The sequence below is a fragment of the Arvicanthis niloticus genome, chromosome 7, assembly GCF_011762505.2.
Source record: "Arvicanthis niloticus isolate mArvNil1 chromosome 7, mArvNil1.pat.X, whole genome shotgun sequence".
Classification (NCBI taxonomy): domain Eukaryota; kingdom Metazoa; phylum Chordata; class Mammalia; order Rodentia; family Muridae; genus Arvicanthis; species Arvicanthis niloticus.
The window spans coordinates 9,384,452-9,408,964 of NC_047664.1; the positions used below are offsets into that span (position 1 = coordinate 9,384,452).

General features: G+C 38.8%; 1 protein-coding gene across 1 annotated transcript in view; it reads left to right on the plus strand.

Annotated features, from left to right (window-relative positions):
• Nucleotides 1–24,513, plus strand: part of Hmgcll1 (3-hydroxy-3-methylglutaryl-CoA lyase like 1) — a 119,314-nt gene that overhangs the window by 87,573 nt on the left and 7,228 nt on the right. The gene's annotated exons all lie outside the window — the stretch shown is intronic.

The window sequence follows — 24,513 nt, forward strand, 5'->3', positions numbered from 1 at the left end:
GAAAGAAGTGAGCTCATCCTATTTGCAGATGCTATGACACTATGTATAAGAAGCCCAACAGTGCCACCTGAAAACTGTAAATAATCTATGCTTATAGCAAAGTTTCATGGTATCCAAACAGTAACTTACAAAATCAGTAGTCTTTCAGTATACCAAAGACAGATATGCTGAGAAAGAGATCATAGAAAAACTCCCGTTCACAATGCACATGTAGGAGAAAGAAATTAGATCCATATCTATGTCTATCACCTTGCACATGCACAAAAGACAAACTCCAAGTCAATCAGAGGTTTCAGCATGAAACCCAAGACTCTAAAACACTACAGGATATAGGTTACAAATGGGACTTTCTGAATAGAGCTCCACTTACTTGGGAATTAAGGCCAACAATTGACAAATAAAAATGAAACTGTCATAAAACTAAAAAGTTTCTGTCCAGCAAAGGAAATAACAGGTTGATTGAGAAGGAAGTCTACAAAGTGGGAGAAAATCTTTGTTAGTTAGGCATCGGTCATAGGATTAGTGCTTAGAGTATAAAAGAACTAAACAAACAAACAAACAAACAAACAACAACAAACCCCAAAGCACCAAGAAAACAATCCAATAAAATGACTCTAGAATATGTCTTGGAATCTGGAATGGTAAACTTTCCAGCATTGTTTCGTTTACTTAGGATTGTTTGAGTACCCAGGGATTTTGTGATTCCACAGAGCAACTTTTCTGCCAAAATTTATAAAGTGGAACAAAATACTGAACCCAAACAGGACTTTTGTGTAAAAGAATTCCTGAACAATAGCCATGGGAAATACTCGTCAAAGGAAATGTGTGTGCTTTTTTGTTGGGTGTTTATTTACGTTCACTTGGTTTTATATTCTGAAAACTATTGATGACTGTGTAAGGACCACTTTCAAAAGCCTCCATCCCCCACAGTATAAAGTGGTGGTGTTGATCACTGTCCTGACCTTGACAATTCAGTAACTTGCAATGCAAAGATGTTCCTAGGAAAAGGAATCTGGAACAGACACCCAGTGTAGTTACTGCTTAAAACAAAGCAAACTAAACCAAAACAAATACAGTGATAGAAGTTTTAGGCCAAATGTTTGCTTGCTAATAAACAATCATTTGTTATCTATGTAATGAGTAGCTAAGCTGATGGATTTATTTTCTAACAAAAGAAAGTTAAAATCAACTGAGAATCAGCTAGGCATGGTAGCATATACAAGGATACAAATCCTAACACTAGTACTAGGCAGACAGAGGCAGGGAGAGTTTGAGGTCAGCCTGGGCTACATAGAGAGACCCTGACTCAGCAAAACAAAACAAAACAAAACAAAACAAAAACAAATCAATGAGAATCACTGGTTGATCCTCAAGAGGAAAGAACAATTTTTATTAAAAGTTTTGAGTGTCACAACTCAAATGAATAAATAAAACTAAATAAACATGGCACTATGAACAATATTGTTTTTACATGATGGGTGGCAGATGTGAACAAGGAATTCTCAAAAGAAGAAATAAAAATAACTAAGAAATATCTAGAAGGGTGTAGTAATCACACTGCTCTGAGATTTCATCTCAGCTCAGTCAGAATGGCTAAGATCACAAAAACTACTGACAAGAGCTGGCGGTGATAAAGGAGGGGAAAGGAGAGCAGTCATCCATTATTGGTAGAGTATCAAACCATTGCAACCACTCTGAAAAAACAGTGTGAATTCTCAAAAAGGTAAATGTAGATGCAACATATGACCCAGCTATACCACTTTTTGGCATCTGCCCAGAAGACTCTATGTTCTATTCCACCACAGATACTCTTGCTCAACCGTGTTTTGTGCCACTCTCTTCACAGCAACACAGAAATGTAAATGACCTAGGTGTTCTTCAGTTGAATGGATACTGAATATGTGAGGTAGACAGATACAATTATATATGTGTGCATATATAGTAGAATCCTATCTAGTTGCAAAAAATGAAACAAGGAAATTTGCAGATAAATAGAAAGAGCTAGAAAATGGTACCCTACTTGAGGCAACCCAGACCCAGAAAGCAGACTCATGCTCACCTCTATTTGTATATTCAAGCTCCAGACCCCTTTACCTGAGTATATAACCTGAAGTTACCATGGGAGTCAAGAAGGTAGAAAGGGACTGTAAGGGAAGGTAAGAATGTGTTTTAGAAAAAGAGTTCATAGGATGCAGGTGTTATGAAGGAGGAAAGTGAAATTCTTAGGCAAATGGATGGAACTAGAAAATATCATCCTGAGTGAGGTAACCCAACGACAAAAGAACACACATGGTTGTCACTCACTGGTAAGTGTTGATATTAACCCAAATGCTCACAATACCCAAGATACAATTCATAGACCACATGAAGCTCAAGAAGAAGGAAGACCAAAGTGTGGGTGCTTCAATCCTTCTTGGAAAGGGAACAAAATATTCATGGGGGCAAATATAGAGACAAAGTGTGGAACAGAGATTGAAGGAGAGGCCCTCCAAAGGTTGCCCAACCTGGAGATCCATCCCATATACAGTCACCAAAGGCACACACTATTGTGGATGCCAAGATTGCATGCTGACAGGAGCCTGATATAGCTGTCTCCTGAGAGGCTCTGCCAAAGCTTGACAAATACAGAGGCAGATTCTCACATTCAACCATTGGGCATCCTCAATGGGGTCCCCAATGGAGGAGTTAGAGAAAGGATTGAAGGAGCTGAAGGGGTTTGCATCCCCATAGGAAGAACAACAATATCAACCAAAGAGAACCCCCAGAGCTCTCAGGGACTAAACCACCAACCAAAGAGTACACATGGAGGGACCCATGGCTCCAGCTGCATTATGTATCAGAGGATGGCCTTGTCGGGCATCAATGGGAGGAGAGGCCCTTGTTCTCATGAAGTTTTAATGCCCTGTATAAGGGAATTTGAGGGCAGGGAAGGTAGGAGTGGGTGGGAGGGTGGGAGAACACCCTCATAGAAGCAGGGGAGGGGGATGTGTTGAGGGGGCCAAAAATGTTGCAGCCCGAGGTGCCCCACGTTGGGTGCCAAAAATGTTGAGAACCATTCTACACCACATTTGGGGGCCAAAATGTCGAGCTGTCAATGTTGGAACCTGCACTGCCAAAAGCCTTGGGGGCTAAATTGTTAGCTATTTGGGGGCTAAATTGTTAGAGCTCGAACTGCCCCAGGCTGCTCCAGTTGGGGTTCAGCAAGAGAGAGAGTGAGGACAGACAGAGTGAGGAATGGAGACCAGACAGTGTGATTCAATCCCATTTATTCTTCAGTCTCTCTTTCTAGTCCAAGTTTCCTAGTCTCAGGTCCTGATCCTAGATCCTAGTCCCTAGTGCCTCCAAGTTCCAAGCTTCTTTCCAAGCTCCCTTCCAAGTGCCTGTCTCGAGTACAAGTGCCTACTTCAAGTGCCTAATACTTAATAATTTCTTCTGTCTGCCTCTTGCTTTTTATATGTCTCACTTCTAAGCCACTCGCCTAAGTCACACCCTTAAGTCATGCCCTTAGGTCTTATCTCTAAATCACACCTTAAGTCACGCCCTTAAGTTTTGGCTCTAAATCACAGCTTTAAGTCTCACACACCCAAAGGAAGATCCTGGGTATCTAAAACAAGATGTTATCAGAGTGTGCTCAGCTGTTGTAGGCTATTGTAATCAAATCTCTTATCAGGGTATATGGCTCAAGATGGCTGCAAGGATGATCACTGCCTTCTGTTGGCTCCCCACAGGGATGGGATGGGGGTTTCAGGGAAGAAACCAAGAAAGGAAGATAACATTTGAAATGTAAATAAAGAAAATAACCAATTTAAAACAAAAAGGAAAAAACTAGAGAAGTGAAGTGCAATACAAAGGGAGAGTGAGAAAGAAGAGAAAATGCTATGGGTGTTTGAAAAGCTATAGAGAAATGTTATTTTATAAGCTTGCTTAAAATTATGTATTATTTATATATGTGTATATATTTATAATTTTAGTGAACTTTCACCACACAGAGTGAAAATGCTTACCATAAGAGCTACAGATTTTATAACAAATGCTCCAGTGGCAAGAAAGGCAACATCCCTTCAAGTTTTGATTAAGTTGGTTCAAGAGACCCACAAACAATATAGGTTGACTACCAGAACTTGAAGTTCAGACCTGGTTACTGAAGATACTATACAGGACTTGGAGGAATCAACCTGAACTAACCTGGTAGCCTCTTCCTTGAAGACTAGTTGTCATATCCAAAGATGTTATGCAAGCTGCCAGGAGAAAAGTAATCCACAGTCCTGCTCAGGTACATACCCGTGGAATACGATCATGTCCGGCACTGACAAGGTACTCAGTGGTGCTGTAGTGGTACTTATGTCTTGAGGGTTACCAACAGCAGTCTAATTGGACTAAAGACCTGTTCAACAAGAGGGAAATCATGGTTGGTACTGTAGACCATGTACATGGGTGCAACAACCCATGGCGGGAGGTGCCATGGACACTAGAGTAGAAACAACTACTACTGTCTTTCGTGTGTGTGTAAAACTATTTTTAACACATTTGTCCTTATATTTGTGGATAAATGTGGTTTTCATCCTTTATCAAAGAAGCTTCTTTTTGCAGCTGACAGAGGTTATAGTACAGGTCCACAACCAGTTAAAATTCAGAGAATAAGTGACTGTAGTATCCAGCCCCAATTAGAAGATCTATAACACAGTCTATACACCTAAGGCTCAGGTAATGTAAAATATGTGGGAGTGGAATGATTGTAAAAGCCACAGGACTAGTATTTCTGGGGCAACATAGTGTCTTCTAGACATGACAGGAATGCTGCATCCATAAAAACTTGATTGCCTGGTAAAAAAGACTTGTAAAATGACTATACTAGTAAACTATCCAAAGGAAAGGGGAGAATTTCACAATTCTTCAGCACTACACACAGAGCTACAGTCAATTACTGGCTGCAGAGAGAGGAAAAACTAGGATTATTTCCAGGGAAAAGAACCCTGATGGTTTTCCAATTCCAAGTGGTCAACCCTACACCCATGTATGCATATACAACACTAAATGCACTCAGTATGTTATACATTCACACAATTCTGTATGCATATGCATTACATTAACAATCACAAAAGAAGGGAAGGTGGAAAGGGAAACATCAGAGGGGCAGAAAGTAAGGTGGAAGTCATGTAAATATAGTGAGTTCATTTCTGATATTCTTAAAATTCTTTTATTATTTATAAAAAAATCTAAAATATATTGTATGTGAAAATAAACATAAATATGGCCCTGTTGGTCAGTGTCTTCTGTTGGGTTTTGACTCCATTGTAAGTTCCCTGGTAACCATATCTTACTTATTCAGAATAGTGTCTCCTGTCAAAGAGAAAACTCCTTTGTGATGTGCTTCATTCACAATGATACTGACATATTCATTCTTATCAATGAAAGACTTGTGAGCTGGGTCTCTACACTGATGCACAAACGATACCGACTTCATTAAGAAATGCTTTTCCAGAAGATTCAGCTCTGTTGTGTGTCTGGGGTTGTTTTGCAGTAGTTGATCCCCGTTTCCCTTGATTCCAGGCACAGCTGTTTACTCATTACACTCTAAGATCACCAAACACTTTCCCCTTCAAGACACAAGTTCCGACTTGGCTCATTTTACAGGTGATACTGTCACTTCATATTGGTTAGGAGCTTACTCTCTGGTTTTGTTCAGAACTCAACTCAAATACTTCATCAAAAAAGTGCCCTTGATAGCAACTCATCTTTATCAAACATTTTCCAGTATCAATTTATCATCTTGATGATTAGCTGTTGTGTCTTTTTATGTCAACTTGACAAAAATGTGGATATATCTCAGAAGGGGAACGCTTACCTGAGAAAAGGCCTCCATAAGGCTGGCCTGTAGGCAAGGCTGTGTGGTATTTTCTTGATTAATCATTAATGTGGGAGGGCTGAGCCCATTGTAGGAGTGCTACCCCGTACACCTGGATGGTATAAGAAAGTAGGCAGAGGAAACCATATGATGCAAATCAGTAAGCAGCATTTCTGCATGGCTTCTGTTTCCGTTTCTTCCTCCAGTACTTACCTGGAGTCCCCTCAGTGATGGAGTGTGACCTGTGAGAATTGTAAGAAATAAACCATTTCCTCCTCAAGTTGCTTTTGGTCATGGTGTTTTATGACAGCAATCGAAGCCCTAACTAAGACAACTATTGAAGTGTTTTCTCTCTCACTATAATATTAGCTATATGGCAGAACAGATTGTGTATTCTATAATAGCTACCAATGCACATGTGGTAGAAACTCCAAATATCTGTTAAGTGATAGAAACAATATTCAACATTATTGGTTACTAAGTACTGTTTTAATCTTTAAAAGTAAGAGCTATTAAGATACCGGAGACATTAACTCTAATTTATTCCTGGTGTTGAGCTTTATATTGAATACACACACACACACACACACACACACACACACACACACACACACACACACATTCAAATATATAGCAAATATGTGTTGTTCAGATTGCTCAGAATTGTATCTCCCTATAGAAAGTTCTTCCTCTGTACTTTTACCATGTGCCTTTGTGAGAGCCTGCATATTGTACCATCTTCCCCTATTTCTCTGATAATTTCTAGCTAGGCAGACATGGCTCAGCACACTCAGACCTTCTATGTTAGTGCATTGGCTTCAGTAACTGGCACATGGGGTTCAAGATAGGACCAGTTTCACGGTTTTCTTAAAAATTTATGAGATTTTATCTTATTGGGCCCTGATAAATACAGGATATACTAGCTGAAAATAAGTGGACAATCTTTTTTTTAATCGGTTTTTAAATAAATGTGGCAGAAAAGTTGTCCTTCAAGCACAGATGTTTACTATGAATTACTTTGAGTAAAAGGTAAAACCATAAATTCAGAGGATAGCCACGGATGCCATCTCTGCAGGTGAGCTACAGGTCTTTCTGGTCCACATTAGTGGAAGGCTAAAGCTCACCTACTTGATGATGGAGCGTTTCCCTTTCATGTTGCTCATTTCTGTCATCTGACTTTGATGAGAGCTAAGCAGAAAAAAAATATCCATGATTGCAATCCTAGTAAAGAACCCTTAGCTCTTCAATGTTGCCAGAAATGAGGAAACATCTAAACACAGGGGGCTCTAGTGCTGGGAGAAACGCAAAGCAGTGTGACGGACAATGAAGAAAGCACAAGGGTGTTGGCTTCCATTAGAACAAGGCCAGCAACATAGCAGGGTTACAGATCTGAGGAGGCATTCTTCCTCAGGTGCTGAGCCTGCCCTGGCCAGCCTAACCTGCAGGGCTTCTTACATTTGTTCTACTGTGTGATCAGTGGGACTCTCAGACAAGAAGAGGGAAATATCAAGAATTTCCAGAAAGGAACTGGGGTCACCCTCAGCCTGATCAGAGTCAATATCAGACATTTTAGACATTAGAATTTTGTGGGAGGTACCACCAATAGCACTGAGTGAGGACAATATTCTGGCTCCTTCATTCTATAAAAGCCCTCTTCTGACCCAGGAGCTTGCAGAATGCAGCTTGCCGAGGTTGGTCAATTTCCTGGAACTACAGAGAAGAGAAAGAATGAGCGTGAAAGAACTCTTGGGGACAATTGGCCTGGTTTTGGGGAGTTGAAATATGGAAAGCATCATTCCTGTTCTGCTGTGATACTGAGATATTTAGTTTGTATTCTTGCCCAGATTAAGCTGTCAACCTGGTTTTGTTTTTTAGGGTTTTTTTTTTTTTTTTCCATAATCTATGAGTGAGTTTTTTTTTTTTTTTTTCCTGTTAAACTGACCAAGCTAAATAAGGCAAATATAAAGAAGTAGCTATATGTTATTAAGACCTAAAAATGTGTGTCTGCTTATGGTTCCATTATTAACTAAAGAAGCATTTGTATTTTTTTTAGAAGAATTAAAGTTATATAAATTATAAAAATAATTGTTAGATATTACCTTGAAGTTTTTTAAATGTAGAAGTATTTGGTAACCTTGACAGAAAACACATCAATTTTGCTGTCTTAAGTCAGAATCTTTGGCAATGAATTTTGTTTGTTTGTTTGTTTGTTTGTTTTTCGAGACAGGGTTTCTCTGTATAGCCCTGGCTGTCCTGCAGCTCACTCTGTAGACCAGGCTGGCCTTGTACTCAGAAATCTGCCTGCCTCTGCCTCCCAAGTACTGGAATTAAAGGTGTGTGCCACCACTGCCCAGCTAGCAATGTTTTTTTTTTTTTTTAAATAATGGTGTCAATAACTTTATTCTTTATGAATATTATTTTATTTTTGAGATTATAATATAATATAATTTGAGATTATAATATAATTACATTATTTTTATCTTTTCTCCCTCCAAGCCTTCCTATGTATGTCTCCCCATTCTCTTTCAGATCTATGGTCTTTTTTCTCATTAGTTGCTATTACATACATATATGCATATGTATATACATGAACATTTCTAAATACATAAGAATAATCTGCTCAGTTGCATAATGTTACTTGTAAGCAGATAACATTATTTTTTCTTCATCACTGGATATCATGGTTGTGTGCTATCTAGTCTTTATATGAAGCCACTGTGTCTTTGTTTAGTATTGATCTAATATATTTTCATATGTTAAGGAAGGAATATACCAGAGTAATTCTGTTGTCTTAAGATTTAATAGCAGAATATTTTAATGTTTGAATTTTATTGCATTTATTTGACAATTTTGTGACTTAATTACAAAATTAGGTCTCTCTGAGTATGTCAGTTGGTTTTTGTCAACTTGAAAAAAGCTAGAGTTGTCTGGGAAGAAATACTTCTGTTGAAAAAACATGCCTCCATCAAATTGCTTGTGGCTATTTTTAGATTGATGATTGGTGTAGGAGAGGTGCCACCCTTAAGCAGGTATCCTGGTTTCTATTATAAAGTTGAGCAAGACATGAGGAGCAAACAAGACACATTCCCCCATGGCTGTGCTTCAGTTCCTTCCTTCAGGTTCCTGCCTTGTGTGTCTTATCATGATCAGTGGACTGTGTCAGGGACCATCTCAACCAAATAAACCATTTCCTCTCAAGTTGGTAATGGTGTTTATCACAGCACTAGAGAAGTAACTTATAGATGGAGCAAACTCATCTCAGTATTTGCAGGACATTATTTCAAAGTTGATGACCTCATTCATTATGGAAGTGATTCCTTCTATGGGTTTAGATTATCTTTTTGTATTTCAGCAATGGAGGGAGTACTAACGTTTGAGAATGTACTCCACCTCAGTCACTGGAGTGGCTTCTGTACCTTACCCCAGTGAGCGCATCCTGCTGGACTTAGCTTTTGAGCTACAAACCATAAGGGGTTTGTTAGTGACAGTCCCAGTTCATTCATTCATACACTATTTTAACTCACAAGTTTATTTCCATTTTATTCCTAAAAAATTGGGTTTTGACAGTTGTTTCGTTTTAAATACTCACCATCAATGGTCCAACAATACCTTGCACTATTCAGCTATTATTTCTAGTCACACACAGCTCACTCTTTAACCACTGTTAAAGTCACTGTTGCTCTCTTGCTAGTGAGACTGAACTAAAACAGTGCTATTGGTGATGCAAGGGCTGGTAAACCATCAATTGTCTTATTCCTTAGAGGGTAAAACTCATACCTTTTGAAAAGACCTCCTGAGTAAGGACTGTACTTCATTCTCCGTGGAATCGTCCAGCAATAATCTGATTAAAGTCTTCTACTCATCATCTATGTCTTTAATTCATCCATTCCCAATCTGTAGGATACTCTTTTCCTTAGCTGAACTTCCCCCCAAGCCCGCTTAGAGGCAGACTCTTTACCAGACTTATTCTTGCTGCCCCTTTCTGCTCTACTGCAAACTGTCCAACACATCTTACCAGTGTTTCTCAAAACCTTTGTTCTTGTAAGCTTCCACATTCAGCTTTGTATAGTGCTTATTTGTATTTAAGACATATCTGTTCACTTGGAACATTGATTTAGTGATGTGTTAGGGACTGCACTTTGTAACAGTAATCAACTTGTGCTTCTGTAAATGGAAGCAGTGCATTAAGAAGACCCTCTAGTGGCTCCTGGAATCCTCTTGAAGGAGGTCCACAAGACAAGAGCAGAGACTGGGAAGTTATCTTTTCACTCAGTCCTGAACTATCAGTGCTACGTCTTATCAAACAGGTAGCAATTTTCATGATATTATTAAACATCGTATGTCTGAATTTCTTCAATTATGCAAGTTGGATAACAAATTGCAGCTACTCTCCTAAGATTATTGAGTAGCCGAAAGCACCAAATACAGCTTTAATTAGATACAGTTTATAAATAAAAAAGTGGGGCTGCTTCAGGGGCTGAAAAGCTCAAGGCTCACTTCTGGTTTAGAAAGACATTATATCTGTCTTTCTGAAAGCATTATGGCAGAAAGCATTATGTCTTTCTGCCATAATGCTTTCTGTCCTTTTTGCTAAGGGCTGAAGTTCTTTGCTTGTTCATAAAACTGTGAACTGCAGTTCTTACATAAGAGATCTCAAAAATATTTTTTTGCCCTGTTTCAAATCTGAGATGGACATAGGACTGCCCCAACTGAAAAGTCATCAACTTTAGTTCACATTACACACACACACACACACACACACACACACACACACACACTTACTTACAGAGCAGTTTCCAAAACCCCATTTTGATGAGAATGAATATTTAAGAAAATATGGTTCATGTCCATGGGGGGAAAAGCAGGTATTGAACATGTAAAATGAAATGAATTGTTTATTTTTTCCATGCTCACACGCATAGTGATATAGTGTTGCATTGTGAACTGGATCAACCCCAGTTATCCCATGTGCAGATACACTTGCACTTGGGAGTTTGTATAGATTGTAGTCCTATACTTACTTTCTAGGTATTACGTCATATCGTGCAGGTATAATAGAGTGGTGCTCAAGCTGATCTATTGCCTGCTGCCTTGACTTCTTCCAGACAGCTGCTCTGCACAGTCTCATAAGCCCGCTCTTGTTTGTCAATATGGGTAGCACTATTTACCCTCTATCCAAAACACAGGATTTCCAGATCTTTCTCCTTTAATCAATTCCCGTCTTTGTTGCTCCGTCTTTTGCCTATGTTTATTGGCAATTGGTCGAAGCTTCAGTGTTAGGGGGCCTCACATCAGCATCTGTTTCAGAATTGGAAGTTATTTACTTCTTACCAGAACCAGGCCAGAAACAAGGCCTGTTCTGAATCAGCCCTTAGCTGAAACTGTTGTGGTCCCTGCAGCCTCTTAGAGCAGCAGCTCAATCCTCCTAAACTCAGCTAATCACCTGAGCAGTTGCACTGGGTGGGGGTGGGGGAGGGTAGATGGGAGGGCAGAGGGGAGGGTGAAAGGGAGGGTGAGGTTGGGGGAGGGTAGATGGGAGGGCAGAGGGGAGGGTGAAAGGGAGGGTGAGGTTGGGGCAGGGTAGATGGGAGGGCAGAGGGGAGGGTGAAAGGGAGGGTGAGGTTGGGGAAGGGGAGATGGGAGGGCAGAGGGGAGGGTGAAAGGGAGGGTGAGGTTGGGAAAGGGGAGATGGGAGGGCAGAGGGGAGGGTGAAAGGGAGGGTGGGGTTGGGGTTGCTGTCACCTGACTGTAAAACTGTGATAATTTTTAGATCATTAGAGAAGCATGCCATGGTCCCCCACAGGAGCTATTCACACAGTTACATAGCTGTCTACCTTTCTTGGAGTATTGTGAGTAGTGTCAAGAAAGGCTGAGGCTAATGTTAGTGCCAGAGAGTCAGAATGAGACAGTCAAATCTTTTCTGGACTCTGAAGTGTCAATTCAAGTTTGGTCACTTACTTTTCTCCAGAGATCCAGCAGCCTTGCTGCTTTACACTATGAACGTTTATCTGTCTGCCCCACAGTGCCCCAAAGAATCATTTTCTCTGTTAATTTACCTGACATCTTCATACCTGTTCCATGGTCACTAGTCATAAGAACTGTTATGTTTTTTACATATGGCACCATTCTTTAAACTGGACATGACCTATGGCTTCTAGCTTAAATACCTTCCATGATCTTCCTTCTGGCCATTTAGAGATGCCACTGGCAACTTCTCCCATGACTCTTGTCACCATTCTGCATAACATGTACTCTGCCTGGTAGACATGTCACACAGACTTTTATTTTTAAAATAGTTTTATTAAATCTGTGAGAATTTCATACAGTCTTTTAAAAATCATTTTCTTTCCCATTTCATAACCCATTTCCTATCCATCCCTTGTCCCTTGTCCCTGTCCAACCAGCTTCAGGTTCTCTCTTTCTCTTCCTGCCTTCCTCCTTCCTTCCCTCCCTCCCTCCTTCTCTTTCTCTCTCTCAAAACGAACAAAATGAACAAATCAAAAGAAAGAATCACTAAAAATGTGGAGTCCAATTTGTGTTGGACAACTACGCCTGAGCATGGAGCCTGCCTTTGATGAGTCAGCACCACTCTCTTGAAAAGAACTATCTCCCAGCCATTATCACTGTGAATGGGTTCTTGACTAAGGGGCAGGGCTTTATGCCAACTTCATCTTTTCTAAATCTACTGACAGCTCTTCCCCTTTCTGCCATAATGTTTCTGACATTGTTTATTTCAGATCCTGTCAATGACAGAAAACCAGTGGATAATTTTTATCACTGTACTGTAAATGTTTAGGGAAAACTTCCTACTCTGGTTTGTAGTGTTCTCTTTATATAACTCATCTTTTTTTTTTGACACACACACACACACACACACGACACACATGTGTGTGCACATGCACAAATAGAATTAACATTATGGGACAATCTATGCAAAAGTGAAAAGTAGGGTAATGGACACACAAAGTAGTTCAAAGCAAACTGCCATGAGGGTTTTCCACGGAGACAATTATTAGAAGGTAACTGTAATCAAAGAAGGGCATTATAGCAACAGGCAACCACAAAATAACTTAGAAGTCAAAATCTTAAGTTAGCATTCTAGACAAAACATAATCAAAAATTAGCCAATTAACAAAAGAGCAACCATAAAAAAGGAAGAGACCAAGAATGTAGGGCATAGAAAGAAATGAGTCAAAAGGCAGCTGTAGCTAGGAACTTAGTAACTGTGTTCTAGTTGGATATCTTTATATCATACTACAGATCAAGATGGATAATGGCCCAAACAATGTTTGGCTTTATCTACCCTATGTTGCTTGTATATTTCTGTGTTCACATGGTCGTTGAGAAACCCGGGTGTCTTCTTGCTCATGGCTCTCCATTTCTGAAGGCCTCAATGTCATCCACATTTGATTATTTGAAAGGCAAAAGCCATACAGTTTCTGAAAACACTTGTTTGAGAAATGGCTCATATTGAGTTGCTCATATGCTGTTGCTCAGGCAGTCTCACACATTTAAGCCCAGTTAAGTACTGTTGTGTAGCTGGATCCTGAAAGGAGACGAAACAGGGTTTGGTGAAAAGCTACAATGACACTAATTCTTACACAGTCAGGTCAAAAGATTATGGGTGTCCAAACTTTTTTCTGCAGTAACTTTCCTTTAGGGATTTGAAATAATGCATATTTTTTTGTGTGTTCACAAAGGAAAATGCTGGCTTTCTGGCACAGAACACAGAAATTCTCAAGCTAGAACTTTGGACTATTTTTGACTCTTAAATGTACAAGTCAGGAAGTAGCATTTGCTAACATCTTGGTGTTGACATACGAGATTTTTTTAATGTCAGGTCTGTCTCTTGCTTCTGATGTCTTTATTAGCAGCCTGAACCTTAGTTATTACTTAGGAATTAGTAATATGGAAGCTCAGGTATATATACCTATATTTGTCTATTAACTCAAGCCATGCATATATTAAAATTCTGTGTTGATGGGACATTGGTCTAGCCATTTTATATTAACATACTAGAAACTATGGATGGTGGATGAAGAATAAAGAGATTCATTCAAGAATTAAAAAAGCAGATAATGCTTCTGCAGCGAGGGGACAAGGCATATGAAGGGAATTAGATATGCTTGAAATACATTATGTATATGTCTGAAGCACTGCCATCCAGCTCAATGTTGTGTACACTCAATAGACACAGTTTTAAAAAGAAAATAGGTAACTCTCAAAGAGATCATAGACAGAATTGAATCCAGTAAGTGAGAGGCTGAATTAGATCAAAATACTTCTGTAGTTATTGTACTGCCAGAAGAAGGAAATTACAAAAAAAGAGTAAACGTTCACTAATAGGGACCACTTGCCCTAAGTACCTGTGATATGTAATTATTATAAAGAAAACAGTTATATACCAGAGTTATTATTACTATATTTTCATTACATATTAAAACATATATTATATATAATGTTAGTATAAAACATATAATATACAATTATATTATATATATTTATATATAACACATATTATGTAAAATTATATAGTATATATTTATTATTAGTTACTATTATTATAGTCTGGAGATGCAAATAAATACCAGAGTATCTTGTTCTTTTATCTATTATTTCTTTAAAAATCAACTAAAGCCATTAAATATTCTTTGAAAGTATTGTGTCATACTGACTAGTCTTCATTAATAAATTATTAACTGTTTTCTCCTTGTTGTACACTTAAACAAGAACTGGTTTCTACTCTTACAAGAAATAGTACAAAGAATGTCTGACCTTGGGCACAACTCTGTGTCACCGTCTTCTGAGATTTTCTTGGGCTGTCCTCCTAGAACTACAAGAAGTGGGGCAAGTGGGTTTTTCCTGGAATGTCTTGAAGACATTGCTAAGAAGAAGGGAATCTCCCAAGGAAAGGTGCCTTTCTTACCTGTCAGCACTCTGTTCTCAGCTCACTCCACATCCCAGAGTGGTATTTCAAGTCAGAGAAGGATGAGGGTGAAGGGGTTTGTCAGGGCCTGTCCCTTAGTTCATGACGATTGTGAACCACTCTATCAGCCCCAGTGCACAACTGGCCCTTTCTTTCTCTGTCTCATTCTAAATATGTGAAGTGGCACATACCAGTTGCCTTCTAGAGCCTCAGTTTCCTCATCCATCAAATGGACATGTGTTATTAGCCACTTCACATAGTCCTCTGGAGCTTTCTCCATTGTGAATTGTACAATTCCTGTGAAAAGTAAGCTTTAATAAACATTTCTTAATATCTTTGATATTTTCTCAGTCTAACCAAAATGGTCAAATTTCTTGTTACATATTTTCCTTTTAATCTCTTTAATTTTTATTTCAATGTGACTAATGTATTTTAATATGACTAGTGAAAGTATGATATAACATTTCTAGAGCAAAAGAGGAGTTTAAGAAATTCTATTTCAAAATCCAATGTCCGTTATATGGAAGCTTTAGTGATGATCATATTCATTTCTACATGTAGATGCATACATGCGTGCCTGCACATAGAATGGCTAATATCCTATTACTGATATATATCAGTTGGCCAAAACATTGAGTATTATTCATATGTGCCAATTCTTTATCTTCTCTGGCTGTCATGGTATGACATCATTTTCACATGACAAATGCAAGTTCTCTGTCTGGGGTACCATAGTTCAACATGGACTAACAATCTAAATGGTTGAGAAGCATTTCTTTGTAAGATCTGGGCTTACTGAAAAGGATGCTGTGATACATTAGTGATGTTTGAATTAGTATAGAGAAATAATAAAACTGGTGACTGCAGCCATCCACTAGAGAGAACACTGGCTATGATGAACACAATGAAGAGCTAAATGACCAGAACATGGGGATAGTTTTTAATTAATATATTTTAAGTGTGTCTGTGTGTGTGTGTGTGTGTGTGTGTGTTGCATCTGTGCTCCTGAGACCAGAAAAGGATATCAGATCCTCTTGGGCTGGAGTTACAGGCAGCTGTGAGCCAACCAACGTGGGTGCTGGGCTCTAAATGCATGGATTCTGGAAGAGGAACTTCACTGCTAAGCCATCTCTCCTTGTCTAGTGAGTACAGTCCTGTTATTTTATCCTGTTAGTGTATGAACACTTAGCCCTGGGTAATTTTAATCCAAAGTGAATAATTTTCAATATTAGAAATAGTGTTTTAAATCTAACATTGTGTAGATTTTAAAAGGATGCCAGTTTTTAGAGAACAAAAGAATTGACCGTTTTTTCAAAAAATTTACATTACCAAAATGTTAAGTGTACCTTGAGACTTTAATAACTTCAATAACTAAAATTTTAGACTACATGGGATGTGTTGAAAACAGAATAGAAAGCTTTTAAAGTTGCTTGTTATACTTCTATTATGTAAACACACATATATTTGGGGATTATGTCTAAACACCACTTATGGATAAACCTTTCTTTAATTAGTATGTCTATATAGTTAATTAGTATGTCTGCATGGTTTGAGCATCTGGTATTTTGTAAAATTAGCATGCCTCAGAATTTACCTTATATACCTTATTTATGCTTATAATATATCTTGCCCCATTTATTACTTTCTAGAAAGGGCTATTAATATCAAATTTTCACAGATCTGCAGAACTCAAGTGGGTGAAAAATCAGAAGTGAGGCCATGGGGTTTATTGATTTGTAAGAGAAAAGATTGGATGGGGGACAATAATGATGCTTCCACTGAATATTCTTGGTTAGTTTGCTTTGCTTTATTTGTGTTTGGGACCCTGGGAAAATTCCTTCTCTTTGGATTCCAGTAGGTTACCTTTTAGCACACAGGACACAGGAGTTAATAAATTTTATGTTTAACTTAAGTTCCTCGAGCACTGGTAGTTTATGTCTAGTTTTGGCTATGTCATGATTTTGGTTAATAAATGTTTCAAGTCAGAGGAAGAAGTAAGCAAATACATAAAGAATATGTTAGCTGTGAATTCTGAAGCCTCATTAGTCTTACATTTATTTTGAACATAAGAAAGTTGTTTAGTTGATGAATTGTATTACATATTAGGCATCCACTGTGACTGGGACACAGTGGCTTGTGAACACAAGACATGAACTTGGGGGATTCTGATGTTACACTGCCACCACGTGGCTGGCTGTTCATCTCAAGATAGACATTGCTTCTGTGATGAAAATAAGTCAAGTACTTATTTGGTGTGTACTACTCTATTACTAACTACTCCTCCTCCTCCTCCTCTTCTTCTTCTTCTTCTTCTTCTTCTTCTTCTTCTTCTTCTTCTTCTTCTTCTTCTTCTTCTTCTTCTTCTTCTTCTTCTTCTTCTTCTTCTTCCTCCTCCTCCTCCTCCTCCTCCTCCTCCTCCTCTTCTTCTTCTTTCTTCTTCTTCTTCTTTCTCCTTCTTCTCCTTCTTCTCCTTCTCCTTCTTTCTCCTTCTTCTCCTTCTCCTTCTTCTTCTTCTTCTTCTTCTTTTCCTTCTTCTCCTTCTTCTCCTTCTTCTCCTTCTCCTCCTCTTTCTCCTTCTTCCTCCTCCTCCTCCTCCTTCTCCTCCTCCTCCTGCTCCTCCTCCTCCTTCTTCTACTACTACCACACACACACACACACACACACACACACACACATCCTTGTACACATCCACCCATCAAGAACTTGTCCTAAGTGAAGCTTTGTGTTTACTGATAGACAGGACAGTGTTCCAATGCTCATTTTTCTGAAGTAAAGATAAAGTGGTCTGTGCGTGCATTATTTTCAACTACACATAATGATAAGAATTTAGTCATAAATTATAAACACATTCCCTCTACTTATAAAAAACAACAGAGCAAATAATGCTTTTTTTCCTAGTTTGTTCTCCATTTGTCTATGTGTTTGTTATACATACCACTAGAAATTTCTGCAGTAACGTTGGAGAAGTAAAAGAATGTAATATTTATTTCTATTCTTAAACACACATATATGTTTTAAGATACATATGTCTTACATATATATGAATATATGTAATTGGTACTTATGAGGTACTATGTAATGTTTTAATATGTGGATACATATTGTGATTTTTGTTTTTTTCCTTTTGCTATAAGTCATTCTATGTAGTTTAAAGAGTTTATGAGCTGCCTTCTGAGGGCTGAACTTACAGACAGGTGCCTCCACCCATGGACTAACACTGTATAATTTTAAAATCACAATATGTATATCTGTCTTCTCAAACACTCATCATTATGATTTAAAATTTAAAAATCACTTTCCTGTCTTTTTAATATGTGGCATTTACCATCATTGTCTGTAATCACATACTGTGAAATAGTTCAATTCCTGTTTAATTGAAGCCTGCTGCCATTGATCAAAGCCAGCTGACCCCCACTCACCCCATTCCACTGTCCTGTCCTATGAAACTCACTTTTGTATATGGTGCACATATATAAGGAGAACTTGTGGCATTTGTCTTCCTGTGCCTTTTTCTTTTTTCTTTCTTTCTTTTTTTCTTACTTCATTTGTTGTAAAGATCTTCAGTTCCATCTGTGTTTTTGCAAATGACACAATGCCATTTTATTTCTGATAAATAGCATTCCATTGTACATATGCACTACAATTTTTAATCCACTCCCCAGAGATAAACACTTTGTTTCTACTTTTTGGCTATTGTCAGAGAGTATATCTAATATTTAGATAACATTACAGTATTACTTGTTGCTGTATGGAAATGCCTGGCACAAGCAACAGAAGAGAAGGTTTATCTTGGCACACATCATGGGAAGACAGACATAGCCACAGGAAGCCGAGATAGCTGATCACATTGTGTTCAAAGTTAGGGAGGAAAGCAATGAAAGCTCAGTTCGCTTCCTCCTTTTCTATCCAGTTCAGGACACCAACCTATGGTGTGTTGCCACCCACGGTCGGTTTTCCCACCTCAATAAACTTAATTAGCATAATCTTTCATAGGCTTGGCTACTGGGTAATTCTAGATCTCACCAAGTTGAAAATAGAGATTGTCACAACTGCCCATTGAAAAGCTTTTTTATTTAGACAGAACATATAATTGAGAATTATTTAGACAGTACATATAATTGAGAATTAAGGACTTTGGAATGACATCAAACAGTTTCTAAATTCATGTTGATCTTCTTAAATAGTTTTTTAAGGTATTTAAATTTATTACAGTCATTTATTTATTTATTTATTCATTCATAAATGTGTGTCAGTGAGAATTTCTGTGTACCATGTCTGTGTAGGTGCCAACAGAGTTCAGAGTGTGTCTGGGAACTCCTATAGCTGGAGTTACAACCTGTGAGCCACCTGACTTGGGTGTTAGCAACGAAGTCTGTGTCCTCTGAAAGAGCAGTAAACTTAACCACGGATGTGTTTCTCCAGCCCCTCAAATTTTACTTTTTAATTTTCAGTTATGTGTATGTGAGCGTGTCTGTATGCCAGAAGCTGCAGAAGCAAACTTCTGATCTCCTGGAGCTGGAGTTATAGGTAGCCATGAGTTTCTCAGTGTAGATTTCTTGGCACCCAAATGTGGGTCTTTTGGAAGAATAAGAAGCACATTTAGCCCCCAGCCATCTGTTCAGCCCCAATTACATTTATTTTGAGGGAGCAGTTCATCTATTGTGGCACACATGTTAGAGAACAAATTTTTGGATTTTTTTTTTCTACCATGTGGGACCAGGGTTCAAAATCAGGGTGGTGGCAAATGCCTTTACCAGATGTGCCATCTCAGTGGCCTCAAATACTTGAGGGAGTTTGTTTTCTTTTGACTTGATTTTTTGAGACACAGTCTCACTATGTAGCCTTACTACCCTGAAACTTGCTATGTAGACCAATTTGGTCTAAAACTCACAGAAATCTACCTGCCTCTCCTTCAGAGTGCTAGGATTAAAGATGAGTGCTGATATGCCCAGTATGGGATCTGTATTATTTCTCTTCACAGGTAATATGAAGAATGGACTCTGTTTAAAATTGCTTACTTAAATTCTGGATCCACTCTGTGGTTAAAGGTTCCTGAGAGTTGTGTCCAGAGCTAATCTGATTACTAGAAAAATGGCAAGCAACCTCATCCAGGTCACCTTTTACCCAGAGTATGTCTGTCTCTCCTAGAACATTTTGTGAGTCATCCTTGCAGTCATAGACTCCTAAGATACAAGTCTGTGTAAAATAACGTTAATTGGAAAAGTCAGCGGTTTTGTTTAATATCATCCCCATGTATTTATTAATATCGTACCCTGACTAATCAGTTTGCACAAAACTATTTTGTTTTATCTCCTTAATTGCACTGAGCACTGCGAGTCACTGAAAATAAAAAAGCAGAATTAAAGTGAAAAAGATTATATGTGGGCTATGAACGTAGTTTAGTTGTTAGAGTGACCTACTTACAGGTCAGAATTTCTGAGTTCCGTTTCCAGCATCACATAAAATCAGGAGGGGTGGCACTTGCTTGGAATCCCAGCACTTGAGGGGTAAAAGGAATAGGATCCGAAGTTTAAGGCCACATGCAGCTACAAGTAGAGTTCAGAAGCAGCCTGGCTTTATGAAACTGAAATAAAAATTATGAATAACCACACTGTACATGCTTACCAATATTGTTAGCGTGTTGGTGTATGTATCACTAAGATACACACATGATACCACATTAAGAAAGTGGTATCATGACTCTTTATAGTGCACACCATTTCAACACCAACTTCATTCCCCTAATCAAGTTTCTGTAGCATTTATCATTCAATTTTATAGACACAATTTAAATTCCTTATTGTGTGACATTTTAATTGTTTTATAAATTTCCTTCATAAAAACATGATAATGTTTCCATAGATGTAATACATATATTTATTTGATTTTAATCATCTAATTATCTACACATGATGTATTAGATATTTCAAGACAGGATGTCCTTGATAAAGAATTTCTGGTTGTGGCAGGTGGGAGAGCTGGCCCTGAGGTCATAAGGACCTGAGTGCTGGCACTGGCCCTCATTGGCTGCAGCACTCTGGAGAGTGAACTCTGTATTTCACCTGGGCAGCACAGTAGAGCTGGCCCTGGTGGCATAGGTGCAGGTGAGACAGCCCCAAGGAAATGAAAGCAGGAGAGCTGCCTCTGCCCCTTGCCAGCTGTGGCATTTGGGTGAACTAGCTAGACCAGTGCTGGCGAGCTCTCCATGATGATGCAGTTGCAGGTGAGCTGGCAGGTTGGTCAGTTGAGCTACCTCCCAGGCCCAGTTCTGGAACTTTGAGTTGGGCCTCCCCAACATCTACCCAGTCTGTGATCTGCTGAAAGGAGGGCATGGAAGGGCCAGTCCTTCAGATCCGAAGCTGCAGAATCTCCATGACACAGGGAAACAAATTATCTTAGAAGAATCACATGATGACCCAGTGTAGATAGAATAGCAGAAACCAGAGGCCTCAAAACAGACCAGTGACTCATTGCAATGTACATTTGAAAGTAAGAATGTATGAACAAAAGGTTAGACTGTGTGACACACTGTGACACACTACTATGACTTTTTAAATTCTATATTATTTTATTTAATTTATAGGGGGAGGTCACAAAAGTGGAGAGTGGATATGAAAGGACAGGGAGATGAGTGGGATTGTGGTGAACGATGTGAAATTCACAAAGAATCAATAGAAAGTTAAGAAAAAGAATTTTTAGGATACTGGATATTGATAATAATTGTTCATCATAAAATTTAAATTTAAATTCCCACTATTGGGAATTATTGTTGGCTTTCAGTTCCTAAAGTCTTACCTTTTAAAATTATGTATTTATTTAGTCATTTATTTAATATTTCAGTGTGTGTGTGTGTGTGTGTGTGTGTGTGTGTGTGTGTGTGTGTGAGACCTCTCTAGGGAAAATCTCATAGAATATCCCCAAGAGTGAATCATCCACAGGCTAGTCAGATGCTTCCTTACGCCCATCACATTAGTCGGATGCTACAATCCTCCCATCACACTAGTCGGGTGCTGCTTCTCCCCACCATACTAGAAGCTTTGGAGTTTGCTATCTTACCTTCAATTGAGTTCTTTTTTTCTAAAGCCACTTTCCTTGAAATGTGAAAGAGCTATGGTGTTTGGAACAGAAGGTTGTAAGGTCCAGTTTGTGTTTGGACAACATGGCACTACTGTGGCTGTATAGTAGTGGATATGATACCTAATAGTAGCCATCTGGAGGGCTTTGAATCATCACAAAATGGTTTATACCAGATTGACCCCACCAAATAAACATCAATGCAATCCATTATATAACTATTCCTGGCAGAATGTCACTTTGTGTTTGTGTTTTCTATAAATACGATCTTGATGTCAGAGACCATCACCTCTACTTTCGAGAGGTGTCTTGTCTGTAGACCTATGTGCCTAACTCCATGAGGCTGGTGCACTGGTCTATGTGTGTTTCTGTGTCTGCCTATATGTGATCCATATGTGCTGGCATGTGCATGGGTACCTGCAGGCGGCTGCCTGCCTAGCAACCTGTATGATGATAAATAATGTCTTATTTCTCCTTAGCTCCTCACAAGCTTTTCAACCTTGAATCTCTTCAACTTCAAATATTCCCACGGCCCTCTGACTTTTCCTAGTATCAGTGTTTGGTCCTCACATATGGATAGCATCTTGGAGTTTCAGAGAATAGAACATCTCTAAAATTAAAACAGGTACAAGCCCAAGACTGAAAGGAGCGAGGTGAATAAGGAGTCCACCTTCAGAAACTCACTAGGCAAAGCTCAAAGTTATAGCAGGACCCATTCAGATTAGATATCTGGTTTAATTAAGTTTGGGGAAATGTTTACCACTAGTACGTTTAAGGGACTATAGGTAATTGTAATGGGTGCTCGGTACTCAAGTCTATTGATGCTTCTGTCTGTTTTTAGATGATGGGTTAAATTCCACTAAGTAGATTGGCTGGAAAGTGTAAGGGGTGAAGAATTGATTAAGTATTTCTGCAGCCCTCATTATCAAGTTGTTAGTTTTCCAAAGGAATGGGCCATCTAACTCCCTTTTTATATTATCAAGAGCTGATGCCCAGGATTTTTCTTGACATCATTGTTCATATATCTTTCATAGTATCAGCACATAAAAATCTTTGTATCTGAAACCCCAAGTCCAGACACCCAGTCTACACAAATGTGCAGCTTCCAGAGGCTGTGGATACAAGCAGAGCGGGTGTTCTCGGGGTACAGAAAATTCTCCACCAGATTATGCACTCGTCCAAGAAACCTGAGGTTTCTCCTGGTGAGGTGAGGATGGTACGAACGTCTTTGTATGAGTGAGAGTTGTGAGTAATGTACACAAAACATTACAACTGCAACACAGCAGTGCAACACAGCAGTTAGCATGGAGCAGGGACTGTGAACTGCTGTAGAAAGAGACGGACACCTTGCCTCTTAAATACCCTTTACTTCCAGAGTCTTATGTGTAAAATATTGTTCCCATGAAAGTTTGGTGAATTAGGTAGGTAAATTAGTCCCACAAACCCCTTGCAAAGCTGAGCAGACCTGCTTAAACCTCTGAGGTCCTGGAATTCCATCTGGATGCAGTGAGGACACAGAGTCAGAGGCTTATCAACTTACTCTCCCCCGCCTCTTCTAATACCTCAACGCCCCTAATCAGCTTGAAGAAGTTAATGAAGAGTCAGCGCCCCTATTCCCTGGGCTTGGGAATTAAGGTGGTAAATATTGGGCTGTCTTTCTAGGGAAAAGTAGTGGTTTTGTGGGAATAGGGAGGATTAGCTAGGATTTATTGCATAGCCATAACCTATTGGTAGAAATCTGTACAATTATTATCAAGATGAAGTTATAATTTCTTAAATGGCACAAATTTACTTTGATTTCAAATTTAAGGTTTTCATTGGTACAAGCTTCTTATTGATATAAAAGTGAGATGAATATCGATACTCTCATAGGCATTGCACCTGTATAACACATTTAGGAATACAAGGCTTAGACCCAGTCCTTTAACTTTTTAAAACAGATTTGAGATGGTTAGCCTGTGAGTTAAGGGCCTATAGCAAATTCATGGGTTGGAGTTTATTGTTAAGGTGTTTTCTATGTTTTATTTAGAAATAGCTGAGTGGAGTTAACAGACAACAGTCCAGATTACTTTACATGGATAGTTGGTTTTCAAAACGTCAGAAGTCCACAGAATTGACGTTACAAACATTTCTGTAGTAATGTTCATTTTGATTAGAGACCTGTCTGCTCCTGACAGCTTCCTGTCTTGGATTCTAAGAAGAAATTGAGCATCTTTGGAGTTACTCCAGTTGTGGTGAGACAGCCACTAGGCAAGAATTGCCTATTTCCATCTACAGACAAATTACTGTCCAGAAAAAGACACACTTGCAGAATAGTTGACTGATTATATCTGCCTAGACAGAGTAATCAGCCCTTAATAATTCTGCAGCACTAAGGTCTGTCAGATGATCCTGGGCCAGAAGGCTGAAGATCAGATGCTCCAACGTTTATAGTATAGGGAGTATCCAGGTGTTCAGTGGTCTCTATAAATTGGCTAAGTTTTAGAAGCTATGCTTTGTGCTTCCCATAATTTTAGTTAACTCAGCCATTCTGGATTTCTGATGGAGTTGAAAACTTATAGCCTCATAGCCAATCCTGGCTATTTACCTTGAGAGAAAAGATTTGTGTGGATGGTCTTTAGCTGACATTCATTCTAAAGCCAAGAAAAAAGCCAGGTTCAGAACTAAG